Raw genomic sequence first — 26,634 nt, forward strand, 5'->3', positions numbered from 1 at the left:
TCTGTTTGCATCATCACTTGTCTGCTGCCTGGGCATCACTCAGTGATGATGCTGCACACCTGACTATATATATATCACCTGATGGCTTGCAGTCCTTGCTCTTGTGTTTGTGCTCCAAGGTGCATCACTGCTAGCAGTCTTCTGTTCTCCGTGTTCCTCCGTGCATGACCTGGCTTGGCTGATGACTTTCCTGGCTCTCTATCCTGCATTGGCAGACGACCCCTCATTAGCAGACAATCCGGCATCGGCAGACTACCCACTACTGGACTCAAACCCGGCTTGGACAAAGCTACACAGTAGCGAAACATGTAGTTGTGGCAACGGGAGGCTCCACAGAAGCGAGTGTACTACTTTCCCCGTCCCGCCTGGCTTTCTGTTCGTCTCCGCGGCTGACTTCCAGCCCCCTTTGGTGACGTCATCTGAGTGCGGCTCCCGGTGTTCATGGCGGACACAGCGGGAGACCAACACATTGGCCCCGGTCTCAGGAAGGGGCCGCACACTGGACCGTGTGAGCCTTCGCCATTGGGGAACGGCTTTTTCCACCAGAGAGTGCCCCCTTCTCCTCTCAATCGGGATTTAGAGGTACCTGTGTCACATGACTTCCACCAGGGATTTTCATAGCATGTTAAGGAGATACAGAGGCTTCAAGTTTCGGCTGGAAAGTATGACATTTTTTTAATTTACCTTGGATGTGCATGATACATTTCCAAAGACTATATATGTGAACTCTTTTTGGGGGTGTTTTACTTTATTCATGCACGCCAGAGCGCCATCCTCTTTTCTTGTTGAACTTCTTGTTAAACCCGGCTTGGATGACTACCCCCTTCTAGACTCAATCCCGGCTTGGATGACTACCCCGCTTCTGGACTTGACCTCGGCTGTTCCTGATTTTGCTCCTCACTCTTGCTGTGCGTTTATTGTTGTCGCCCTAATTAACTGCTTTATTTTACTTGCATCTTCGTTTGGTCTGGTTTCCTGGCACCCTGACAGACCCTTAGCATGAGTGACCGAGGAAATTAACATAGGAGTTGGCGATAGGGTTCATACAGCCCCCATTCCCTGGGCCCTAATGGCATGCTGTAATTGAAGGTAGCAGAACTTCATATGCAAACTTTTCCTGGATGGCTGAAAAAGGTAGTAGAGTTCCATTCTGAAAAACGTGAGTCAGATGAGTCACCCTAAACCTCTTCCATCTATCACCCTGGGTCAGTTTGCCCAATTCCCTGTAAGATCCGTTATCCCAGATTGGGCTATATGCAGTGAACCTCTCCACCCGCTGCAGCTGCCTTGATTTCCACCAAATTTTATTTAAGAGATTATATGTAGGAAACTGTCTATGTGGTTTGGCAAATAAACCCGCTTCCAAGCCCTCTGGGATGAAGCCCGCTCCAGTAAAATGCAACATAAGGCAAGCCGCTGAGGATGGTACAACAGAAGGGCTAGCGGAAGGTGCGGAAAACATCCCCACAAGGTACCACATAATAAAGCCAGGGATTAGGTAGTGCCAAGCCTTCCTGATCCTTAGGGTTCTGTAGTTGCTCTAATTTAATTCTAGGTACTCGATTATTCCAAATCAGGGATCTGAAAATCGTATTATCTATTCTGGAATCACCACAGATAAATTATGCAATGGATGGAGCAGGTGGGGCATAAGAATCATCTTGATTAACCACTTGCTGACCGCCGCAAGTAAATATACTGCGGCGGTCAGCCCCTCCTGGCCAAAGTGACGTACCGGTCACTCGCCCGCGAACCAATAGGGGGCGAGCGCATGCCGCCGGAGGCACTCTCCCGCTCGTTCACAGGGATCCCCACGCGATCTCCTGCTGGAGAGGGAGAGAAAGGCAGGCGGCTGATGTAAACATAGTCGTCTGTCATTCTCCCTGGTGTAACTGCAGAGATCATACGATCCTGCTATGTAGGATCATATGTCTCTGTAGTTACATCACAAGCCACGCCCCTTCACAGTTAGAATCACGCCCCTAGGGACACACTTAACCCCTTGATCACTAAGTTAACCCCTTCCCTGCCAGTGTCATTTTTACAGTAACAGTGCATATTTTTAGCACTGATTACTGCAGTAATGTCACTGGTACCCCCAAAAGTGTCAAAAATGTCAGTCAGGGGTCCGATCTGTCCGCCGCAATGTCGCAGTCCTGCAACAAAAAAATCGAAGATCGCCGCCAATCGATTAGTAGTTAAAAAAAAAAACAATAAAAATGACAGAAATCTTTCCCTTTGTTAGTAAACGCAATAACTTTTGCGCAAACCCATCAAAATACGCTTATTGTGATTTTTTTTACCAAAAATATGTAGCAAAAAACAAATTGGCCTAAAATGTTAAAAAATTTTGATTTTTACGTTTTTTTTGGGAATTTCATATAAAAAAAATGTGAAAAATATTGTTATTTTTTCAAAATTGACGCTGTTTTTTTGTTAAAAAAATAAAAATCGCACAGGTAATCAAAAACCACCAAAAGAAAGCTCTGTTTGTGGGAAAAAAAAAGGACATCAATTTTATTTGGGTACAGCGTCGCACGACCGCGCAATTGTCAGTTAAAATCACGCATTGCCGAATCGCAAAATAGGCCCTGGTCTTTGAGCAGCCAAATCCTCCGGGGCTTAAGTGGTTAAGTTGGTTCTACTGGCTAAACACCAAATTCACCCAAGCACTCACTTGGATGGGGATGACAGGCGCGCCGCTCTCCTCAGGTAGGGAACTCCAAACATAAGCACATGAAAGAAATAAAGGAGGCGCAAACACCTAGTGCATTACCCGTGAACACCTTTAAAACATTTTAATAAAATGCCAAAGACATACTCACAGATATGAAGAAAAAAATTGCATATCGAGAATCCACCACATGTGGAATGGGACATGTCCCTGTAAATAGGACCGCTAACGCGTTTCGGGAGTCAAGCTCCCTTCCTCAGAGCTGGTCTTACTTATAGCAGGCCCAAATATATACTAACATCACTTAGACATGCCCCTCCCCCTTCCTGTGGGCGATGGGCGGGGCCGACTCGTATCTAGACCAACAACATGGAAATGCAATTGGTTTAGTAAATATAAACTGCTAAATACCTTTTCTCATCAGCAGTATATAGCAGTCTTGTGACTTCTATCAGCGTCCGGCCGAGCACTGGTTAAATCTTGTAGGAGGAGTTGTCATTCTCCTTTGACAGTCCTATGAGGCTGCTTGACCCCTGATCCTCTGTCTGGCTAGTGCTGATTTGCCCTGTGCTGATCACATGCACCGCCCCCCAAAAAAAAAATCACTAGCATTACACACCAAACTGAGCATGTGCAGAGTGCCCCCAAGGCTCTGTCTTATCAGGAGATGAATTGGGGGCTGAAGAAGGGGAGGATCAGAGAAGATGGGATCCAACAACCTTTTTACACAATGCGGAGGATTAACCCCTTAGGTCCCATAGTGAGTATAACGAGCATGCTTTACTGCAAAATAGACTGATTTGACTGATGTGGGTTTAGTAACACAAGTTTTCCCTAAAATAAAAAAGAAGTTACTATCCTGGTCTGTGTAATGGTTTTGCACAGAGTGGCCCCAATCCTCCTCCTCTGGGGTCCTCCACCAGCACTGTACGCTCCTCCTCTCCTGCGTGTGCCCCCATAGCAAGCAACTTGTGCGAGGTTGTCCACGAGCCGGGCTGTGTGTGTCTATAGACACACACACACAGCATGACTCAGCCCCCCGCTTTCTCCTCACATGATTTGACTGACAGCAGTAGGAGCCAATGGCTCTTTGCCTTTAGAACCACCAGCAGAACATTCCTCCCTGCCAGAGCTCATTGCCCCCTCCAACCTATTGGCAGACAAGGCAAGAATGAGAAAGTGTCTTCCACACAGGTGCAGTGGCTGTTTTGGTGGAGACCATGACTGGAAAGAAGGACTGTGATTGGCTGCTGCTGCAATCTAGGGGAAGCCAGTACTGTACTGTGTGGGGGGGACTTTAGGAAAAGGGAAGACCTCTGCTGAGGACACTTTTGGAGTGGCGTGGTGAGAGGCCTTCCGGTCATTCGATCCGGTTATTGCTGTTCCATATTGTGGCTAGTGAGTCAGCTTTGCACTATTGACTCTTTTATGAAGAATTACAAATACTTCCAGTTGGGAGTGAATGCTCCAATGGGAACCCCAGGGCCCCAACGCTGGCCAATTCTACTCAGAGCTCACTGGCCAATGGTTTAGTGAGGGCCTCTTAGCTTTAGTTGGGTCACTGCTGTGTATATCTACAGTACGGTTGCATGTGTGTATTGTATCCTTTGTATTCCTGTGTTTGCATTATTGGATTATACTGGTGTGGTTTGTTCTCTGTTCACTGTTTGCTCTCCTATAGGGCTTATACCTTAACCACTTAAGCCCCGGAGGATTTGGCTGCTAAACGACCAGAGGCTATTTTGCGATTCGGCACTGCGTGACTTTAACGGACAATTGCGCAGTCGTGCGACGCTGTACCTAAACGAATTTGGCGTCCTTTTTTTCCCACAAACAGAGCTTTCTTTTGGCGGTATTTGATCACCTGTGCGATTTTTTGATCACGCGCTATAAACAAAAAAAGAGCGTCAATTTTGCAAAAATAGCAATATTTTTCCCTTTTTTTAATATGAAATTCCCCCCCAAAAAAATGTAAAAATCAAAATTTTTTAATATTTTCGGCCAATTTGTTTTATGCTACCTATGTTTGGTAAAAAAAATCGCAAAAAGCGTATTTTGATTGGTTTGCGCAAAAGTTATTGCGTTTACTAACAAAGGGAAAGATTTTTGTCATTTTTGTTGTTTTTTTTTTTAACGCGTAATGGCGGCGATCTGCGATTTTTTTTGCGGTACTGCGACATTGCGGCGGACAGATCGGACCCTTGACTGACATTTTTGACACTTTTGGGGTTACCAGTGACATTTCTACAGTAATCAGTGCTATACATATGCACTGTTACTGTAAAAATACACTGGTAGTGAAGGGGTTAACTTTATTTGAGAGGGAGGGGCTGTGTGTGTCCCTAGGGGCGTGATTCTAACTGTGATTGGCTGTGGCTTCAACTGTATGCAGAGTGATCAATGGATCTACATAGTAGATCCATGTGATCAGCTCTCATACAGAGAGGAGAATGACAGGCAGCTTGTTTACACAAGCTGCCTGACTTTCTCCCTCTCCCCCGCCGATCGCAGAGTGGCCGGCGGCGATCGGGTCCGCCGGTCACACGCGCGGGGGGGTCCGTGACCACGCGGGAGCGGGAGCGCGCCTCCGGCGGCGCGCGCTCGCTCCCTAAACCCTCACAGGCGAGCGACGTAGACCTACGTCACTTTGCCTGTGAGGGGCTGACCGCCGCCGTAGATAGTCGTGCGGCGGTCGGCAAGTGGTTAAAGTAAAGCTCATTTTAACCTCTTCCGGACCGCTCCACACAGATATACTGCGTCTCGCCTGCACCAAATCACAAGCCTGTCTGGGGCTCAGGCGCACACTGCTGGTGGCCCTCTCCTGCTGTGATTGGACACAGCAGGAGCCCATTAGCGGGTCCGGAGGACCCAACAATCTTTCCCAGGAGAGGCAGATTGGTGGTCTGCCTATGTGTAAAGAAGGCAGACCTCCATTCTGTGAGAGGGGAAGATGGAGATCGTGTGTTCCTGCTAAGCAGGAACATGGATCTCTCTCTTCCCCCAGTCAAAGCACCGCCCCCACACAGTTAGAAAACACTCCCATAGGAGCACATTTAACCCTTTGATCACCCGAGATGTGACCCCCCCTTCCTTGCCAGTGGCATGAGTATAGTGAATTTTTATTTTTAGCACTGATCACTGTATTGGTGTCACTGGTCTCCAAAAAGTGTCACTTAACCACTTAAGCCCTGGAGGATTTGGCTGCTCAAAGACCAGGCCCTATTTATGCGATTCGGCACTGTGTGACTTTAACGGACAATTGCGCGATCGTGCGACGCTGTACCCAAATTAAATTGGCATCCTTTTTTCCCCACAAACAGAGCTTTCTTTTGGTGGTATTTGATCACCTGTGCGATTTTTATTTTTTGCACTATAAACAAAAAAAGTGCGACAATTTTGAAAAAATAACAATATTTTTCACATTTTTTATATGAAATTCTCAAAAAAAAAAAAAGTAAAAATCAAAATTTTTTAACATTTTAGGCCAATTTGTTTTCCGCTACATATTTTTGGTAAAAAAAAAAAAAAATCGCAATAAGCGTATTTTGATTGGTTTGCGCAAAAGTTATTGCGTTTATTGCGTTTACTAACTAACTACGGGAAAGATTTATGTCATTTTTATTGTTTTTTTCTTTTTACTAGTAATGGCGGCGACTTTTTTTTTGCGGGACTGCAACATTGCGGCGGACAGATTTGACCCCTGACTGACATTTTTGACACTTTTGGGGGTACCAGTGACATTACTTCAGTAATCAGTGCTATACATATGCACTGTTACTGTAAAAATTACACTGGCAGGGAAGGGGTTAACTTTATTGGTGATCAAGGGGTTAAGTGTGTCCCTAGGGGCGTGATTCTAACTGTTAGGGGGCGTGGCTAGTGAAGTAATCATAGAGACATACGATCCTACATAGCAGGATTGCATAGCCTCTGTGATTACACCAGGGAGAATGACAGACGGCTGTGTTTACATCAACCGTCTGTCTTTCTCCCTCTCCTGTGGAAGATCGTGAGTGGCCAGCGGACATCGGAGCCGCGGGTCCCATGCGCTGGCTAGACAGGGAACGAGCGGGGGTGGGAGTGCGACACTGGTGGCGCGTGCTCGCCCCCTACAGGCTCTTTGGCAAGCGACGAAGTACTACGTCACTTTGCCTGTAAGCGGCTGACTGCCGCAGTAAATGTACAGGAGGCGGTCGTTATGTGGTTAATGTCAGATTTGTCTGCCGCAATGTCGCATCGCTGATTGCCGCCATTACTAGTAAAAACAATTAAAAAAAATTTTAATTCCATAAATATATCCCATAGTTTGAAGACGCTATAACTTTTTCGCGCAATCCAATCAATATACGCTTATTGGGATTTTTTTTTTACCAAAAATAAGTAGCAGAATACATATTGGCCAAAATTGATTAAGACATTTGATTTTTTACATTTTTTAATTGGGAATGTTATAAAATTGTCGCTCTTTTTTTGTTTATATCGCAAAAAAATAAAAAGCGCTTAAATGCACCACAGCTGCCGATGTGCGGGGGGTGCCATTAGGAATTAATGGCACCCTGCGCATCTGCTAATGTGCAGCCTGTTCCTCTGTGAGTCGGGAACATGTATGATTTAGAGTGCGTTCCCTAGCTGCAGAGATGGGAACCTAGCCTAAGGGGAGAGGGGGGGGGGGGGGGGGGCTGTAATAGGATCGAGTAAAAATGCAATTCAGAACATTTTTTTAACCGGACTTCCATTTTTTTTTAATTCAACCCCCACTATATACAAATCACCAGATTAGAGTACAGTAATCCCCCGCTACATCGCGGTTCAGTTTATGAGGTCCCGGTAATTCGCGGTTTTTTTTGTAATGTTATTTTACTATATAAATCATTAAAAATGAAAGATTTTTGTGTTTTTCATAGCTCTTGCTCTGTCTCTAAGTATCTTTTATGTTTTTAAATGAGTTTCTATTGTTTTAAAAGTGTGTTTAAAGACCTTAAAATGCTTTTACACGTACAGTGACAGTAAAAAAACATGCCTACAATGCATTTTAATAGGGTTTTTCTATTTCGCGGAATTTCACTTTTCGCGGCTGGGTCCGGAACGTAACCCCCGCAATGGAGGGGGGTTTACTGTAAACCAACATTAAAGTCATCATTTCAGTGATGTGATATGTCATGCAATACCTGAATAGAGATGCCAGGGATGGGTCACCTATTCATTGGACTCAATGGAATTAACCAGCAGCTTGCAAGAAAGATTGACGTACTTATAGCCAGCATTAAATACACTAAACTGAATTCAGTAAAAAACACAATACAATGTATCAACCTGCCCTTCAAATGCAGTAACAATGTACCCAACCGCATGCAGACAACAACAAGCGCATGCATTTTCTGCATTCGGCAACGCAAATCTAGATTCTCTAAGTCTCTCTCTGGCACAAAATTTCAATGTTACTATTTCTACCAGCGATCTATTTGGTAAAAATCCCCCCTCCCTCCTGTCAAAGTAAATAGCCCCCTCTTAAGGTAAATAACCCCCTCTTAAGGTAAATAACCCCCTCAAACCTGTCAAGATAAATAGCCCCCTCCTCAACTGTCAAAGTATATAGCCCTCTCCCACATGTGTAGGTAAACAGCTCCCCTCCGACCTGTCAAGGTAACTAGCCCCCTCCCACCTGTCAAGATAAATAGCCTCCTCCCACCTGTCAAGGTAAATAGCCCCCTCCCCCATGTCAAGGTAAACAGCCCCCTCCCATCTATAAAGGTAAATAGCCCCCCTCACGTCTCAAGGTAAATAGCCCCCTCCCAACTGTCAAGGTAGATAGCCCCCTCTCACCTGTCAAGGTAAATAGCCCCCCACATGTCAAGGTAAATAGCCCCCCCCCCCACATGTAAAGGTAAATAGCCTCCCCCCACATGTCAAGGTAAAAAGCCCCCTCCCCCCTGTCAAGGTAAAAAGCCCCCTCCCACCTGTCAAGGTAAATAGCTCCCTCCCAACTGTCAAGGTAGATAGCCCCCCTCTCACCTGTCAAGGTAAATAGCCCCCCACATGTCAAGGTAAATAGCCCCCCCCCCACATGTAAAGGTAAATAGCCTCCCCCCACATGTCAAGGTAAAAAGCCCCCTCCCCCCTGTCAAGGTAAAAAGCCCCCTCCCACCTGTCAAGGTAAATAGCCCCCTCCCAACTGTCAAGGTAGATAGCCCCCCTCTCACCTGTCAAGGTAAATAGCCCCCCACATGTCAAGGTAAATAGCCCCCCCCCCACATGTAAAGGTAAATAGCCTCCCCCCACATGTCAAGGTAAAAAGCCCCCTCCCCCCTGTCAAGGTAAAAAGCCCCCTCCCACCTGTCAAGGTAAATAGCCCCCTCCCACATGTCAAGGTTAATAGCCCCCTCCCACTTGTCAAGGTAAATAGCCTCCCCCCACATGTCAAGGTAAAAAGCCCCCTCCCACCTATCAAGGTAAATAGCCCCCTCCCACATGTCAAGGTAAAATAGCCCCCTCCCACATGTCAAGGTAAATAGCCCCTTCTCACCTGTCAAGGTAAATAGCCCCCTCCCACCTGTCAAAGTAAATAGCTCCGTCCCACCTGTCAGAGTGAATAGCTACTTACACCTGTTAAGGTAAATAGCCCCCTCCCACCTGTCAATGTAATTTGCCCCCATCCCACCTATTAAGGTAAATAGCCCCCTCCCACCTATCGAGTGAATAGCCCCCTCCCACCTGTCAGAGTGAATAGCCCCCTCCCACCTGTCAGAGTGAATAGCCCCCTCCCACCTGTCAGAGTGAATAGCCCCCTCCCACCTGTCAGAGTGAATAGCCCCCTCCCACCTGTCAGAGTGAATAGCCCCCTCCCACCTGTCAAGGTAAATAGCCCCCTCCCACCTGCCAAGGTAAATAGCCCCCTCCTACCTGTCAGAGTGAATAGCCCCCTCCCACCTGTCAAGGTAAATAGCCCCCTCCCACCTGTCAGAGTGAATAGCCCCCTCCCACCTGTCAAGGTAAATAGCCCCCTCTCACCCATCAGGACTACTGAAAGTTCATCAGGGACATCAACCCTCCAAAGCTGGTCATCAGTATTGCAGCAAATTGCGAAACAAAAGCAGAATAAAAATAAATAAAAGGAAAATTCCTGAGATCCGTACCTTTCATAGGCCGCCTTTGTGTGCTGATTTTCCTGTTCCAGAAACAACACGTCGGTGATCCCCAGAGAGATAATGTGAAACAAATCCACTAAGCCTGGCAATACGGATCAAGTGGATTAGGACAAGTCCCTGTCAGGTCTGTGAAGTTTAATTGTAACATGGATGTAATCTAGACGCTCAGCCAATTATGTGCTGGCATGCGACCAGGTGTGCAGGGGTTAAATGTGGCCTCCATGGCGGTGGCCCTCGTATTCTACAATGAGGTGATCCAAGCCTTCTACAAAGAGTCACACTTATATTAAGAATAAATGGTGTTGGATGAGACATCATCATGTTTCTCTACATCTTACAACAGCTGCAAAATAGCAGTTAAAGGACAACTATAGTGAAAAATATTATATGATGGTCACTGCATGTGACTAGAGGGTATGTAACCCCTAACAAATAATTTATTTTTATTCTATGTTAACCACTTAAGCCCCGGAGGATTTGGCTGCTCAATGACCAGGCCTTATTTTGCGATTCGGCATGAATTTAACGGACAATTGCGCGGTCGTGCGACGCCGTGCCCAAACAAAATTTACGTCCTTTTTTTCCCACAAACAGAGCTTTCTTTTGGTGGTATTTGATCACCTGTGCGATTTTTTATTTTTTGCGCTATAAACAAAAAAAGAGCGTAAATTTTGAAAAAATAACAATATTTTTCAAATTTTTTATATGAAATCCCCCCCCCCCCTCAAGAAAAATGTAAAAATCTAAATTTTTTAACATTTTAGGCCAATTTGTTTTCTGCTACATATTTTTGGTTATTGGTTATTGGTTTGCCCAAAAGTAATTGCGTTTATTAACTAAGGGAAAGATTTATGTCATTTTTATTGTTTTTTTTTAACTAGTAATGGCGGCGATCTGCTACTTTTAGTGGGACTGCGACATTGCGGCGGAAAGATCGGACCCTTGACTGACATTTTTGACACTTTGGGGGGTACCAGTGACATTATTACAATAATCAGCGCTATAAATATGCACTGTTACTGTAAAAATGACACTGGCAGGGAAGGGGTTAACTTTATTGGTGATCAAGGGGTTAAATGTATCCCTAGGGGCGTGTTTCTAACTGTGGGGGGGCATGGCTAGTGATGTAACCACAGAGACATGCGATCCTACATAGCAGGATCGTATAGTCTCTGCAGTTACACCAGGGAGAATGACAGGCGGCTTTGTTTACATCAGCCGTTTGCCTTTCTCCCTCTCCAGCGGGAGATCGCGAGTGACCGGGGGACATCGGAGCCGCCAGTCACTCACGCGGGGATGCCCGTGAACGAGCGGGGGCGGGAGTGCGCCTCCGGCGGCACGCGCTCGCCCCCTACAGGCTCCTGGGCGAGCGACGTAGCCCTACGTCGGTTTGAGCGGCTGACTGCCGCAGTAAATATACAGACGGCAGTCGGCAAGTGGTTAAAAAAATTGTCCTTATATCTGTTTCAAATAATACCTGCTGATCCTGCCAGAAATCTTCTCAGCTAGTTGCTTCCTGTTCTCTGTCTTCCTGGGCTGCTTCCTTATTAGATGCAATGGGGTTGATTTACTAAAGGCAGATAGACTGTGCGCTTTGCAAAAAAAGAAATTGCTCCAGAGTTTAGTAAATGAGCAGAAGCTCTGCTGACTTCCATCATCCAATCATGTGCAAGCAAACATTCTGATTTTTTTTTTTTTTCTTTGCATGTGATTGGGTATTCTTTGCAAAATGAAGCTTCCTCTCATTTATTAAGCTCTGGAGCAACTGCACTTTTGCAAAGTGCACAGTCTATTTGCCTTTAGTAAATCAACATTATTGTTTTCAGCTCTCTCTAAGGCCCCATGCACAGAGGGCATCAGAAAAAAAACGAGCTGCAGAGCCACTTCTAACGCCAGGAAAAAAGCAGCTGTAAAAACACGCTTTTAGTAGCTTTTCCCATTGGCGTTATTGCAGGTTTGGCCACGTTGGCTTTTGGCAGCGTTTTTTCTGCCTCCATTCAAAATCAATGGTTACCTAGGAGCCATCTTTGAAACGGCTTTCAGCCCATTGATTTGAATGGGCAACTTCCATCACAAGTTGGATCAGGATGATGTGACTTTTGCTCTGAGGATCTTGAGGGGGGCCAAGCCAAAATGGGAATAAAAACGGCATGGGGTCCCCCCCAAATTCCAAACCAGATTCTGATACCCCTAACTAAAATCTAGTGGAACCAATTGCCTTCAGAAGTCACCTAATTAGTAAATAGAGTCCACCTGTGTGTAATTTAATCTCAGTATAAATACAGCTGTTCTGTGAAGCCCTCAGAGGTTTGTTAGAGAACCTTAGTGAGCAAACAGCATCATGAAGGCCCAGGAACACAGCAGACAGGTCAGGGATAAAGTTGTGGAGAAGTTTAAAGCAGGGTTAGGTTGTAAAAAAATCTCCCAAGCTTTGAACATCTTACAGAGGACTGTTCAATCCATCATGGGAAAATGGAAAGAGTATGGCACAACTGCAACCCTACCAAGACATGGCCGTCCACCTAAACTGACCCGCCGGGCCCCTACCAAGACATGGCCGTCCACCTAAACTGACCGCCAGGGCAAGGAGAGCATTCATCAGAGAAGCAGCCAAGAGGCCCATGGAAACTCTGGAGGAGCTGCAGAGATCCACAGCTCAGGTGGGAGAATCTGTCCATAGGACAACTATTAGTCGTGCGCTCCACAACTCTGCCCTTTATGGAAGAGTGAGAAGAAGAAAACCATTGGTGAAAGAAATCCATAAGAAGTCCTGTTTGCAGTTTGTGAGAAGCCATGTGGGGGACACAGCAAACATGTGGAAGAAGGAGCTCTGCTCAGATGAGACCAAAATTGAACTTTTTGGCCTAAAAGCAAAACACTATGTGTGGAGAAAAAACTAACACTGCACATCACTCTGAACACACCACGCTTTTCTTCAGCAGGAACAGGGAAGCTGGTCAGAGTTGATGGGAAGATGGATGGAGCCAAATACAGGGCAATCTTAGAAGAAAACCTGTTAGAGTCTGCAAAAGACTTGAGACTGGGCGGAGGTTCACCTTCCAGCAGGACAACGACCCGAAACATCCAGCCAGAGCTACAATAGAATGGTTTATATCAAAGCATATTCATGAGTTAGAATGGCCCAGTCACAGTCCAGACCTAAATCCAATGGAGAATCTGTGGCAAGACTTGAAAGACTGTGCTGTTCACAGACGCTCTCCATCCAATCTGACAGAGCTTGAGCAATTTTACAAAGAAGAATGGGCAGAAATGTCCTCTCTAGATGTGCAAAGCTGGTAGAGACATCCCCAAAAAGACTTGCAGCTGTAATTGCAGGGAAAGGCGGTTCTACAAAGTATTGACTCCGGGGGGTGAATACAAATGCAGCCACACTTTTCACAGATTTATTTGCAAATAAATGTTGAAAACCATTTATCATTTTCCTCCCACTTCACAATTATGTGCCACTTTGTGTCAGTCTATTGCATAAAATCCCAATAAAACACATTTACATTTTTGGATGTAACATGACAAAATGTGGAAAATTTCTAGGGGTGTGAATACTTTTTCAAGTCACTGTATATGCATATAGTTAACCAAAGGCGATATTTTTCCCCCACCTCAACTAAACCACCTTTTCGCTTTAAGTTTGCTTAAAATATGCAAAATGACATAAGAGGGTGACCTCAGACAGACGGCTCGTTTGTCAATGTCGCTGCATTTGCATTTCGGTTCCCAAGTGATAAATTTCACAGCAGAAACCACCGCCGATCATTCAAATGGAGCTTAGAATGGTGAGTACTTCCTATGAGGGCGGTCCCCCAGATTAGCAGAGCTGAGACATCCCGAAGGTAAGCACGAAGATCGGAGCTTAAGTGGAGGAAAAACCAAAATCACAACCAAAGTATCAGCGGGAGCCATCGCATTCAGCAAAGAGCACGGCTGCAGCAGCAGTTGGAGCTCCATTTCATTCTCTCTCCTCCTCAGCAGTACACTTCACTAAGTAACTACAGACCTCAATAGAGAAAGCAGTATGTAAAATACCCAATAATGTCCAATAACAGAATGTAATATGGAAACTTTTTTTTTTACAAGTCTGACAATAGTCGTATATTATTCAACATTATCAACACATCTAATTTGCCATGTAATATAATTTTCACCGGGCTTTTTTTCTCAGAGAATAGGTGCAGGGACTCTACCCTTCCGATACCCCCTTTGTCTCCGTGCCCTACCTACCTCCGAGCACCGTTCCTTGGTTCCACCCCTACCCACCTAGAAGCACCGTCCCTTGGTTCCACCCCCTACCCACCTCCAAGAAGCGTCCCTTGTCTCCGCGCCCTATCCACCTCCAAGCAACATCCTTGGTTCCCCCCTCTACCCACCTCCAAGCACTGTCCCTTGGTTCCACCACCTACCCACCTCCAAGCACTGTCCCTTGGTTCTACCACCTACCCACCTCCAAGCACTGTCCCTTGGTTCTACCACCTACCCACCTCCAAGCAGCGTCCCTTGTCTCCGCGCCCCACCCACCTCCAAGCAACATCCCTTGGTTCCACCCCCACCCACCTCCAAGAAGCGTCCCTTGTCTCCACGCCCTACCCACCTCCAAGCAACATTCTTGGTTCCACCGTCTACCCACATCCAAGCACTGTCCGTTGGTTCCACCCCCTACCCACCTCCAAGCAACATCCCTTGTCTCCGCACCCTACCCACCTCCAAGCACCATCCCTTGGTTCCACCCCCTACTCACCTCCAAGAAGCATCCCTTGTATCCGTGCCCTACCCACCTCCAAGCAACATCCTTGGTAGCACCCCCTATCCACCTCCAAGCACCGTCCCATGGTTCCACCCCCTACCCACCTCCAAGCAGCGCCCCACCCAACTCCAAGCAACATCCATTGCTTCCATCCCCTACCCACCTCCAAGCACCATCCCTTGGTTCCACCCCCTAACCACCTCCAAGAAGCGTCCCTTGTCTCCGTGCCCTACCCACCTCCGAGCAACGTTCTTGGTTCCACCCACCAATCGCGTGCATTGCATGGCAATCATGGGTTTAAATCAGGTGGTGAGGAGGCAACATATCGCCTCCTCACCACCTGTCAGACACACTTGGATTACTTTTCAGTGGAGCAGCAGTGCCTGCTGCACTTATGAATGAGCCCTTAGTTGCATTTGGCAGCGGCACCCTTGGGGCTCGTTCACACAAAAATGGGGTCTGGTAAAACCCTGCGGTTGATTCACAGATTTATCGCCCCCCAATCCCTACCCCCTTTAGCTGCTAAGGCCAGCAGCCAAAGGTGTACACATGCTGCAGCAGGAATTAAGCCCCCTGTTGCTTTTGGTGGGTGCTACTGCCTGCCAAACGGGACCCATTCAAATAAATAGGGCTACTCGGCAAACGCCCCACAGCTGCTTGTTTCTATGGGGTCCAAGGGGTTAAAGCAGTTGGTGAGAAAGCAACACAATGCTACCTGCTTTAACCCCTTGTTTGCTTTATTGCACAAGGATGGATGCAGGGCATTTGCATTAGCATTCACTTGAGTATGTCATGCTTGGCAGGTGTCACACCCATCAACCATGGCAGGGCATATAACTCCTGCTGTGGCTGACATGTGTACACCCCTGGCCACTGCAGCTATAGGGGGAGCAGTTGGGGCAGGGGGTGGTAAAAACACTCCTTAACCATGGGGAATTACCACTGCCAAACTACAAATGTAAATGAAAGCTTACTGTTCTGAGCCCCCTATGGGGCTGCTTTTACACTGATGTGCTGCGACTTACCTGCACTGTGGGTACAATGCAGTGCATCTGCAACTTTCTTGTGTTAGCTGCGCTTTGCCATAGACTTCTATTATATCCTGCAGGTGTGTTGCACTTTCTGAAAGCGCACCATAACTCCCGAATTCAGAAAATATGCCAAACCCGCAGCATATGAGAGAAGTCTATGGCTAAACGCAGGACACCCGTAGGATACAATAGAAGTCTATGGCTACAGGCAGGACACCCGCAGGATATAATAGAAGTCTATGGCTACGTGCAGCAAAACTGCAGGGATAATAGAAGTCTACGGCTAAGCGCAGCAAATCCGCAGGACATGATAGAAGTCTATGGCTACACGCAGAACACCCGCAGGATATAATAGAAGTCTATGGCTAGACGCAGGACACCCGCAGGATATAATAGAAGTCTATGGCTACATGCAGCAAACCTGCAGGATATAATAGAAGTCTATGGCTAGACGCAGGACACCCGCAGGATATAATAGAAGTCTATGGCTACATGCAGCAAACCTGCAGGATATAATAGAAGTCTATGGCTACACGCAGCACACCCGCAGGATATAACAGAAGTCTATGGCTACACGCAGCAAATCTGCAGGATATAATAGAAGTCTATAGCTACCCGCAGGACACCCGCAGGATATAACAGAAGTCTATGGCTACGTGCAGCAAACCTGTAGGTTATAATAGAAGTCTATGGCTACACGCAGGACACCCGCAGGATATAATAGAAGTCTATGGCAACACGCAGGACACCCGCAGGATATAATAAAAGTACATGGCTACGTGCAGCAAACCCACAGGATATAATAGAAGTCTTTGGGTAAGTGCAGCAAACCCACAGGATATAATAGAAGTCTTTGGGTAAGTGCAGCAAACCCGCAGGATATAATAGAAGTCTATGGCTAAGTGCAGCAAACCCGCAGGATATAATAGAAGTCTATGGCTACACACAGGACACCCGCAGGATATAATAGAAGTCTATGGATACACGCAGCACACCTGCAGGATATAATAGAAGTCTATGGCTACGTGCAGCCCACAGAATATAGTAGAAGTTTATAGCTAAGCGCAGCAATCCCATAGGATATAATAGAAGTCTATGGCTAAGCACAGCAAACCCGTAGGATATAATAGAAATCTATGGCTAAGCACGACAGACCCGCAGGAAAGCTGCAAGTACACTGCCCTGCACCCGTAGCGTGGGTCAACCACAGCACATCAGTGTGAAAGCAGCCCTATACTATTATGCCCGGTGTATTGCTTCACACTGACCTGAAGATCTCTTCTTTCCTGTTGCTGGCACCCCTCTTTGCTTTTTTTTTCCCCAAAAGAGGAGTTACCCTTTAAAGTTGAGCTCTAGGCAAATATTTTTCCCTGTGCAGTGGGGCTGTGCCTGTACTGCATGGGCTAACTACTCTTTTTATTCTAGGGGAGAGGACAGCGCTAGATATACTTACCTGATCTATCGATCCTCCCCGCACAGGATCGGTCTGTCTTTTTTTGCCTGGAGATGGGCTTTAAGAATACTGTACATACTTGAAATGTTTTCTTTTAAACTAGTTAACTGTAATTTCAATAATTAAGGCCCCTTTCACACTTGTGCACCTTGTCCTTTGACTTGGGACTGCAAAATCGCATAACAAGTCATACCCCATGAGTGCTGTTCATATCTGTATGACTTCAAAAATAGTCCCTGCATTACTTTAGTCCAACTTTGATGCGACTTGAGGTCCATAGAGCCTTGCAAAATGACCCCCAGCAGGCCACTGGTGTGAATGTCTCTCACCAAACAATCAGAAACAGACTTCATGAGGGTGGCCTGAGGGCCCGACGTCCTCTAGTGGGCCCTGTGCTCACTGCCCGGCACTGTGGAGCTCGATTGGCATTTGCTATTGAACACCAGAATTGGCAGGTCCACCACTGGCACCCTGTGCTTTTCACAGATGGGAGCAGAGTTCACCCTGAGCACATGTGACAGACATGAAAGGGTCTGGAGAAGCCGTGGAGAACATTATGCTGCCTGTAACATCGTTCAGCATGACCGGTTTGGTGGTGGGTCAGTGATGGTCTGGGGAGGCATATCCATGGAGGGACGCACAGACCTCTACAGGCTAGACAATGGCACCCTGACTGCCATTAGGTATCGGGATGAAATCCTTGGACCCATTGTCAGACCCTACACTGATGCAGTGGGTCCTGGGTTCCTCTTGGTGCACGACAATGCCCAGCCTCATGTGGCGACAGTATGCAGTCAGTTCCTGGAAGATGAAAGAATTGATACCATTGAATGGCCCCAACACTCACCTGACCTAAATCCAATAGAACACCTCTGGGACATTATGTTTCGGTCCATCCGTCGCCGCCAGGTTGCACCTCAGTCTGTTCAGGAGCTCAGTGATGCCCTGGTCCAGATCTTGGAGGAAATACCCCAGGACACCATCCATCATCTCACTAGGATCAGGCATGCATACAAGCACGTTGGGGTCATACAAACTACTGAGGACCATTCTGAGTTGCTGCAATGAAGCTTCAACCAAATGGACTAGCCTGCTGCATCATTTTTTCACTTTGATTTTCGGGGTGTCTTTGAATCCAGCCCTCTGTAGGGTGATCATTTTCATTTCCATCAAATGATGTGTCATCCTTTCCTTCCTAACACATTACCCAGTCCATACCAGTATAGATCCTAACACATTACCCAGCCCATACCAGTATAGATCCTAACACATTACCCAGTCCATACCAGTATAGATCCTAACACATTACCCAGTCCATACCAGTATAGATCCTAACACATTACCCAGTCCATACCAGTATAGATCCTAACACATTACCCAGTCCCTACCAGTATAGATCCTAACATATTACCCAGTCCATACCAGTATAGATCCTAACACATTACCCAGTCCATACCAGTATAGATCCTAACACATTACCCAGTCCATACCAGTATAGATCCTAACACATTACCCGGTCCATATCAGTATAGATCCTAACACATTACCCAGTCCATACCAGTATAGATCCTAACATATTACCCAGTCCATACCAGTATAGATCCTAACACATTACCCAGTCCATACCAGTATAGATCCTAACACATTACCCAGTCCATACCAGTATAGATCCTAACACATTACCCGGTCCATATCAGTATAGATCCTAACACATTACCCAGTCCATACCAGTATAGATCCTAACACATTACCCAGTCCATACCAGTATAGATCCTAACACATTACCCAGTCCATACCAGTATAGATCCTAACACATTACCCGGTCCATATCAGTATAGATCCTAACACATTACCCAGTCCATACCAGTATAGATCCTAACACATTACCCAGTCCATACCAGTATAGATCCTAACACATTACCCAGTCCATACCAGTATAGATCCTAACACATTACCCAGTCCATACCAGTATAGATCCAAACACATTACCCTGGTCCATACCAGTATAGATCCTAACACATCACCCAGTCCATACCAGTATAGATCCTAACACATCACCCAGTCCATACCAGTATAGATCCTAACACATTACCCAGACCATACCAGTATAGATCCTAACACATTACCCAGTCCATACCAGTATAGATATCCAGCATGATATTTTTCCCCATTGAGACCTGATGTGCTTTCAAAGTGTTCCTTTATTTTTTTGGAGCACTGTATGTTAAACCTGGCCAGCAACTGTGTGATATCCAAGATATAATAATTACTGATAAGTAACTGATCGCACTCAGCATGCAGTATAATCACATAACATCCAGCATCCAATAAATGTATCTATAAAATGCAAATAATAACCAACAACCAATTGTTGCCACAAACAATACAAATCCACATTGTGTGCACCAAATGCCTTTGCAAACAAATATATTTTCTTGTGACTTCATCACTGTGCTGTACACAGCCTGTGCAGAGAGCAGAGCTTTGGGGGGGGGGGGGGGGGCTAGCAGGCTCCACCCACTACAGGCTGCCTGCAGAAAACTACGGGAGGTGGGAGGAGACAAGACCAGTCACCCTGCACATGGAGAGAGAGCAGAGCAGTGGGAGGTGCCAAACAGGATCCAACCCCTACAGAAAACTAGAGGAAGGGGCGGAGACAAGACCAGTCACCCTGCACAAGGAGAGAAAGCAGGGCAGTGGGAGGGGCCAAGCAGACTCCAATCAGTACAGAAAACTACAGGAAGGGGCGGAGACTAGACCAGTCCCCCTGCAGAAGGAGAGAGGGCAGCAGTGAGCGGTCTTTATTACAGGACCCACAGCACAGCATTGCACAGAGGCAAAATGGTCCAAAAGAGATTGTTAATCCAGCAATCCAATCTGATTGGAGGCACCTACCTTAACCGCTCGTCTTTTATCGATGCAGTCTGAGCTCTCACACACCAGAACCTTCTCCTCGGTCGCTGCCCGTTCATCTACAAATAGAATTATGCAAATTATTTTACAGAATAGAACTGTTCAGATTCCCACCTATAAAACTGGGTCAGAAGAGAAATGATGTTGCCCATGGCAAGGTTTCAGTTGATAACCTGACCCAATTGGCTGTTATTACCACCCCCCACCCCAAATGCTCTTCCTATGAAGGAGGGACGTTCATACCTTTTGTATAAAGCGGGAAAAAAGTGCTGCTCATTGCTGCACAGTTCTTTGCTACATCAGTGGAATCCATAGAGAGCGTTGTAGATTGCTTGTGTAAGATTTATGTACCCGGAGCACCTACTAACCTGATCATACTACAGTAAGTCTTTTCAGCACCACAAAATACCTTTTTCAGGAGTCCTGTATGACATCCCATGACAGAAGAAGGTTCTACATGACCCTGAATTGTTGCAATTGAACTTATTGTAAAATGATAACTTTAATAAATGTTTGGACTGTTATATGGATCCATGGTGTGCCGACGACATTCATTGTTTCTACACTGACATTGGTTACCAGCTGTGCATTACGTACCCCTGACCCCTGCACTCTGTGCATTACGTACCCCTGACCCCTGTACTCTGTGCATTACGTACCCCTGACCCCTGTGCATTAAATACCCCTGACCCCTGCACTCTGTGAATTACATACCCCTGACCCCTGTACTCTGTGCAATACGTACCCCTGACCCCTGTACTCTGTGCATTACGTACCCCTGACCCCTGTACTCTGTGCAATACGTACCCCTGACCCCTGTACTCTGTGCATTACGTACCCCTGACCCCTGTACTCTGTGCATTACGTACCCCTGACCCCTGTACTCTGTGCATTACGTACCCCTGACCCCTGTACTCTGTGCATTACGTACCCCTGACCCCTGTACTCTGTGCATTACGTACCCCTGACCCCTGTACTCTGTGCAATACGTACCCCTGACCCCTGTACTCTGTGCAATACGTACCCCTGACCCCTGTACTCTGTGCATTACGTACCCCTGACCCCTGTACTCTGTGCATTACGTACCCCTGACCCCTGTACATTATGTACCCCTGACCCCTGCACTCTGTGCATTACGTACTCCTGCACTCTGTGCATTATGTACCCTTGACCCCTGTACTCCAAACATTACTTACTCCTTACCACTGTACTCTATGCATTACGTACCCCTGACCCCTGCACATAGTGCATTACGTACCCTTGACCCCTGCACTCTGTGCATTACTTACTCCTGACCCCTGCACTCTGTGCATTACGTACCCTTGACCCCTGCACTCTGTGCATTACTTACTCCTGACCCCTGCACTCTGTTCGTTAAATACCCATGACTCCTGCACTCTGTGCATTACGTACCCCTGACCCCTGCACTCTGTGCATTACGTACCCCTGCAGTCTGTGCATTACGTACCCTTGGCCCCTGTACTCTGAACATTACTTACTCCCGACCCCTGTACTCTATGCATTAAGTACCCCTGCACTCTGTGCATTACGTACCCTTGGCCCCTGTACTCCGAACATTACTTACTCCTGACCCCTGTACTCTATGCATTACGTACCCTTGACCCCTGCACTCTGTGCATTACTTACTCCTGACCCCTGCACTCTGTGCATTACATACTCTTGACCCCTGCACTCTGTGCATTACTTACCCCTGACCCTTGCACTCTGTTCGTTAAGTACCCCTGACTCCTGCACTCTTTGCATTACTTACTCCCAACCCCTGCATTCTGTGCATTACTAACTCCTGACCCTTGCACTCTGTGCATTACTGACTCCTGGCCCCTGCACTCTGTGCACTACTTTCTCCTGACCCTTGCACTCTGTGCATTACTTACTCTTGGCCTCTGCACTCTGTGGGTGGCTTACTCCTGACTCCTGCACTCTCTTTATTACGTACCCCTGAACCCTGCACTTTGTGCATTGCTTACTCCTGACCCTTGCACTCTGTGCATTGCTTACTCCTGACCCCTGTACCCTGTGCATTATCTTCTCCTGACCCCTGCACTCTGTGCTTTGCTTACTCCTGACCCCTGTACTCTGTGCTTTACTTTCTCCTGACTCCTGTACTCTGTGCTTTACCTATTCCTGACCCCTGAACCCCTTTCGAACGGCATTTATGTCACGGAACCATGAACCAGACGTACAACAACAGATAAGTGAAAATAAGACAGCTTTATTGAAAAACAAGCTATAAAGCAAAAGTCCAAACTGATGGCGAAACCGATGCAGAGTCTTTGCGAAGCCAGGGATCAGGAACCAGCAGGGTAGTCAGACGAAGCCAGGATCAGGAACCAACAGGGTAGTCAGACGAAGCCAGGATCAGGAACCAACAGGGTAGTCAGACGAAGCCAGGATCAGGAACCAACAGGGTAGTCAGACGAAGCCAGGATCAGGAACCAACAGGGTAGTCAGACGAAGCCAGGAACAGGAACCAACAGGGTAGTCAGACGAAGCCAGGAACAGGAACCAGAAGTAGCAGCAGTCTTGGTAGCATGTGAACACAGGAGGACCAAGCAGGGAACTGAAGCCACAGACCTCCTATATATATGAGCTAGGCATCCAGCTCCTCCCAGTGGGAAGGAGGAGCCGCAGGGTGGGAGGCTACAAGAAACCCAGAAACCAAGATGGCCGCCAGCACATGTCAAACGAAGGAGAACAGCAAGAAGGTAAGACCATGACAGTACCTCCCCCTCAAGGGCCCCTCCTCCGCGGAGTAAAGAACGGTTTCTGAGGGAAGCGTGCGTGGAAGGCTCGGAGCAAGGCAGGAGCATGGACATCTGCGGAGGGAACCCAGGAACGCTCCTCTGGACCATAACCACGCCAATGAACCAAAAACTGCACCCGACCGCGGACCAGGCGTGAGTCCAGGATATTGCTCACCTCATACTCCTCACGATTGCCCACTCGGACCGGACGAGGCCGAGGAAGTGAAACGATTACACACCAGAGGCTTCAACAGGGAGACATGAAACACGTTGGAGATCCGCATGCCAGGAGGAAGCGCAAGGGCATAGGCTACCGGGTTTACCCTGCGAAGCACTCGGAAGGGACCAACAAAGCGAGGCGCCAGCTTGGGAGTGGGCACTCGAAGGTTGAGGTTGCGGGTGGACAACCATACACGGTCTCCGGCCTGGTAGGAAGGAGCAGGCGCTCGTCTGCGATCAGCCTGGAGTCTCTGGCGCTGCGCAGAGACCTCAAGGGACTTCTGGATCTGTACCCAAGAAGCACGTAGGACGGAAAGGTGATCCTCCACAGCCGGAATATCCTGGGGAGAGAATACCTCCGGTAACACGGCAGGTTGGAACCCATAGTTGGCCATGAAGGGAGACGTCCCAGAGGAAGAGTTCACCGCCGTGTTCCTGGCAAACTCAGCCCAAGGCAGGAGGTCAACCCAATTGTCTTGGTGATCGGAGACATAGCAACGAAGGAATTGCTCCAAGGCCTGATTGGATCGTTCTGCGGCCCCATTGGACTGAGGGTGGTAGGCCGAGGAGAAGGAGAGATGAATCCCCAACTGGGAGCAAAAGGCGCGCCAGAACCTGGACACAAACTGACTCCCCCGATCCGACACAATCTCCTTGGGCAAACCGTGCAACCGGAAGAGCTCCCTGGCAAAAATCGTGGCCAACTCCTGTGCAGAGGGTAACTTCTTGAGAGGAACACAGTGACACATTTTGGAAAACCGATCCACAATCATGAGAATGACCGTATGGCCTCGGGATGCAGGGAGGTCCACAATGAAATCCATCCCCAGGTGAGACCATGGGCGCTCCCCGGTGGCTAAGGGTTGCAGAAGGCCCAACGGAAGGTGCCGAGGGGACTTACTCTGGGCACAAACGGAGCATGCCGCTACATATGCGGCGATGTCGGAACGTAGGGAAGGCCACCAGAACAGACGTGAAACAGCCCAGGACAGCTGATTCTTTCCAGGATGCCCCGCGGTCTTGGAGTTATGGTAGGTTCGCAACAACCGAGTGCGCAACTCCTCAGGCACAAAACATCTGCCGTTGGGTCTCCCAGAGGGAGCACCAGATTGAGCCGCCAAAATCTGCTCACCCAGAGGAGAGGTCAGGCTGGTGCGAATGGCAGCCAGGATCTGATTCGGAGGTATGACCGAAGTCGGAATCGACTCCTCCCTGGACAGGTCGGAGTACTGCCGTGATAAGGCATCAGCCCTGATGTTCTTGGAACCGGGTAGGTAGGAGACCACGTAATTAAAACGTGACAAGAACAGAGCCCATCTGGCCTGACGTGGTGTCAATCTCTTGGCCTCAGAGAGGTAGGTCAGATTCTTGTGGTCCGTCAGGATGAGGACCGGAACCACCGAACCCTCGAGCAAGTGCCTCCATTCTTTAAGAGCCTGCACGATGGCCAATAACTCCCTGTCACCAATCTGGTAGTTGCACTCCGCGGAAGACAGTTTCCGGGAGCAAAACCCACAAGGAAGCAGAGGACCCTCTGGTGTTCTACGCTGAGACAGAAGGGCGCCTACTCCCGTCTCAGACGCGTCCACCTCGAGGACAAAGGGCAACCCAGGGTTGGGATGCGACAGAATCGGAGCCGACACAAAGGCGGACTTTAGAGCCTCAAAAGCTCGGATGGCCTCGGGCGGCCAGACCTGGGAATTACTGCCCTTCCTGGTCAGATCCGTGAGAGGCTTGGCTAGCATGGAAAAGTCCCTGATGAACTTCCGATAATAATTGGCGAAGCCCAAAAAGCGCTGCAGGGAGCGAAGACCACTGGGCTGGGGCCACTGTAAGACAGCCGAAACCTTCTCAGGATCCATGGAGAACCCCTCAGCGGAAATGATGTAACCTAAGAAGAAGGTTACCTGGGATCGGTGAAATTCGCATTTCTCAAGCTTACCGAACAGCTTGTTCTCTCGTAACCGTTGCAACACTCGTTTGACATCCAGAATGTGGGTCTCCATGGACTCAGAATATACCAAGATGTCATCCAGGTAGACCACCACACACTGCTGCAACAGGTCACGGAAAACATCGTTGATGAATTCCTGAAAGACTGCGGGCGCATTGCACAGACCAAAGGGCATAACCAAGGATTCATAATGACCGGTCCTGGTGTTAAACGCGGTCTTCCACTCATCGCCCGCCTTGATCTTTACGAGGTTATATGCCGCCCTCAGGTCGAGTTTGGTAAAGACCGTGGCCCCTTTAAGGCGATCGAACAGCTCGGAAATCAAGGGTATCGGGTAAGCGTTCTTGATCGTGATGCGATTGAGACCCCTGTAATCGATGCAAGGCCTCAACTCACCGCCCTTCTTTTTCACAAAGAAAAATCCATGTGTCCACGTGAAAGCGCCTCCCTCACGTACTCCTCCATGGCCTCATTCTCCGCTACCGACAGTGGATAGACTTTGCCACGAGGAGGAATGGCACCAGATTGTAACTCGATGGCACAATCGTATGGGCGGTGCGGAGGTAGGGCAACCGCGCGCACCTTATCGAATACATCCCGGTACTCCTCGTATTCAGGGGGCAACAGAGAGTCCGAGGAAGTACACAGCAACTTGACAGGCCCATGGATGCAACTAGTCCCACACTGCGGTGACCACGAGAGGATCTCGGCCGATCTCCAATCAAAAATCGGATTATGCTTCTGGAGCCAGGGGTACCCCAAGACCACCGAGTAGTGTGGAGACGAAATAACCTGGAAGCAGACCGACTCTCTGTGGACGGCACCAATGGCTAACCCCACTGGAAGGGTCTCATGAGTCACGTGTGGCGGCAGAAGGGGTCTGCCGTCTATCGCCTCAAGAGCCAGAGGAGAACCTCGAGCCTGCAGAGGAATGGAATTGGCGGCAGCGAACACACTATCAATGAACAAACCACCAGCACCTGAGTCCACCAACGCCTGGGTCGTCACCGAGCCCCCGACCCAGGAAAGGACAACAGTGATCAGTGGTTTGTCAACACGGGAAACCGGGGACGAGGAGACTCCACCCAAGATCTGCCCCCGACAGGAGCTCAGGTGCGAGCGTTTCCCTGGACGGTTCGGACATGCCAACCGAAAATGCCCACCGAGACCACAGTACATGCATCGGCCCTCGCGTCTCCGGAGTACCCTCTCCCCCTCGGACAGGCGAGCAAACCCCAGCTGCATGGGTTCACCCCCAGACAAGTCATCCCCAGGAGGCGTGGGAGGAGAGGGAGGCACGGGTGGGACAACAAAGGTAGGCGCCAATCTGTTAGGAGGCCTCCGCAGACTCTCCTTAAAAGGAAGGTCTCTCCCTGAGTCGGGTGTCAATCAAAATCAGGAAAGAAATAAGAGACGCGAGCTCCACTGGTAGGTCCTTAGCTGCAACCTCATCCTTCAAGGCATCCGAGAGACCATGAGAGAAAGCAGCAACCAGAGCCTCATTATTCCAGCCCACCTCTGCTGCCAGGGTACGAAACTCAATGGCGTATTCAGCTACGGATCGTGAACCCTGTCTGATGGACATAAGGAGCTTCGCAGCAGAGGCAGCACGAGCCGGCACATCGAATACCTTCCGAAGAGAAGCAACAAAACCGGAAAACTCGGCAACCACCGGATTGTTGTTCTCCCATAAAGGGCTGGCCCAGGCCAAGGCCTTGTCC

The 26,634-nt window shown here is 48.2% G+C and overlaps 1 protein-coding gene across 1 annotated transcript in view; it reads right to left on the reverse strand.

Annotated features, from left to right (window-relative positions):
* The window catches only part of PLEKHG5 (pleckstrin homology and RhoGEF domain containing G5), a gene marked incomplete at its 3' end in the record, with an annotated part of 419,430 nt that extends 399,396 nt beyond the window's left edge, over nucleotides 1-20,034 (reverse strand). Inside the window, exon 1 of the mRNA XM_082273293.1 lies at nucleotides 19,958-20,034. The remainder of the gene's footprint in view (nucleotides 1-19,957) is intronic.
* Between the last annotated feature and the right edge of the window lie 6,600 nt (nucleotides 20,035-26,634).

Source organism: Pelophylax lessonae (assembly GCF_965119305.1).
Source record: "Pelophylax lessonae genome assembly, chromosome: 12".
Taxonomy (NCBI): domain Eukaryota; kingdom Metazoa; phylum Chordata; class Amphibia; order Anura; family Ranidae; genus Pelophylax; species Pelophylax lessonae.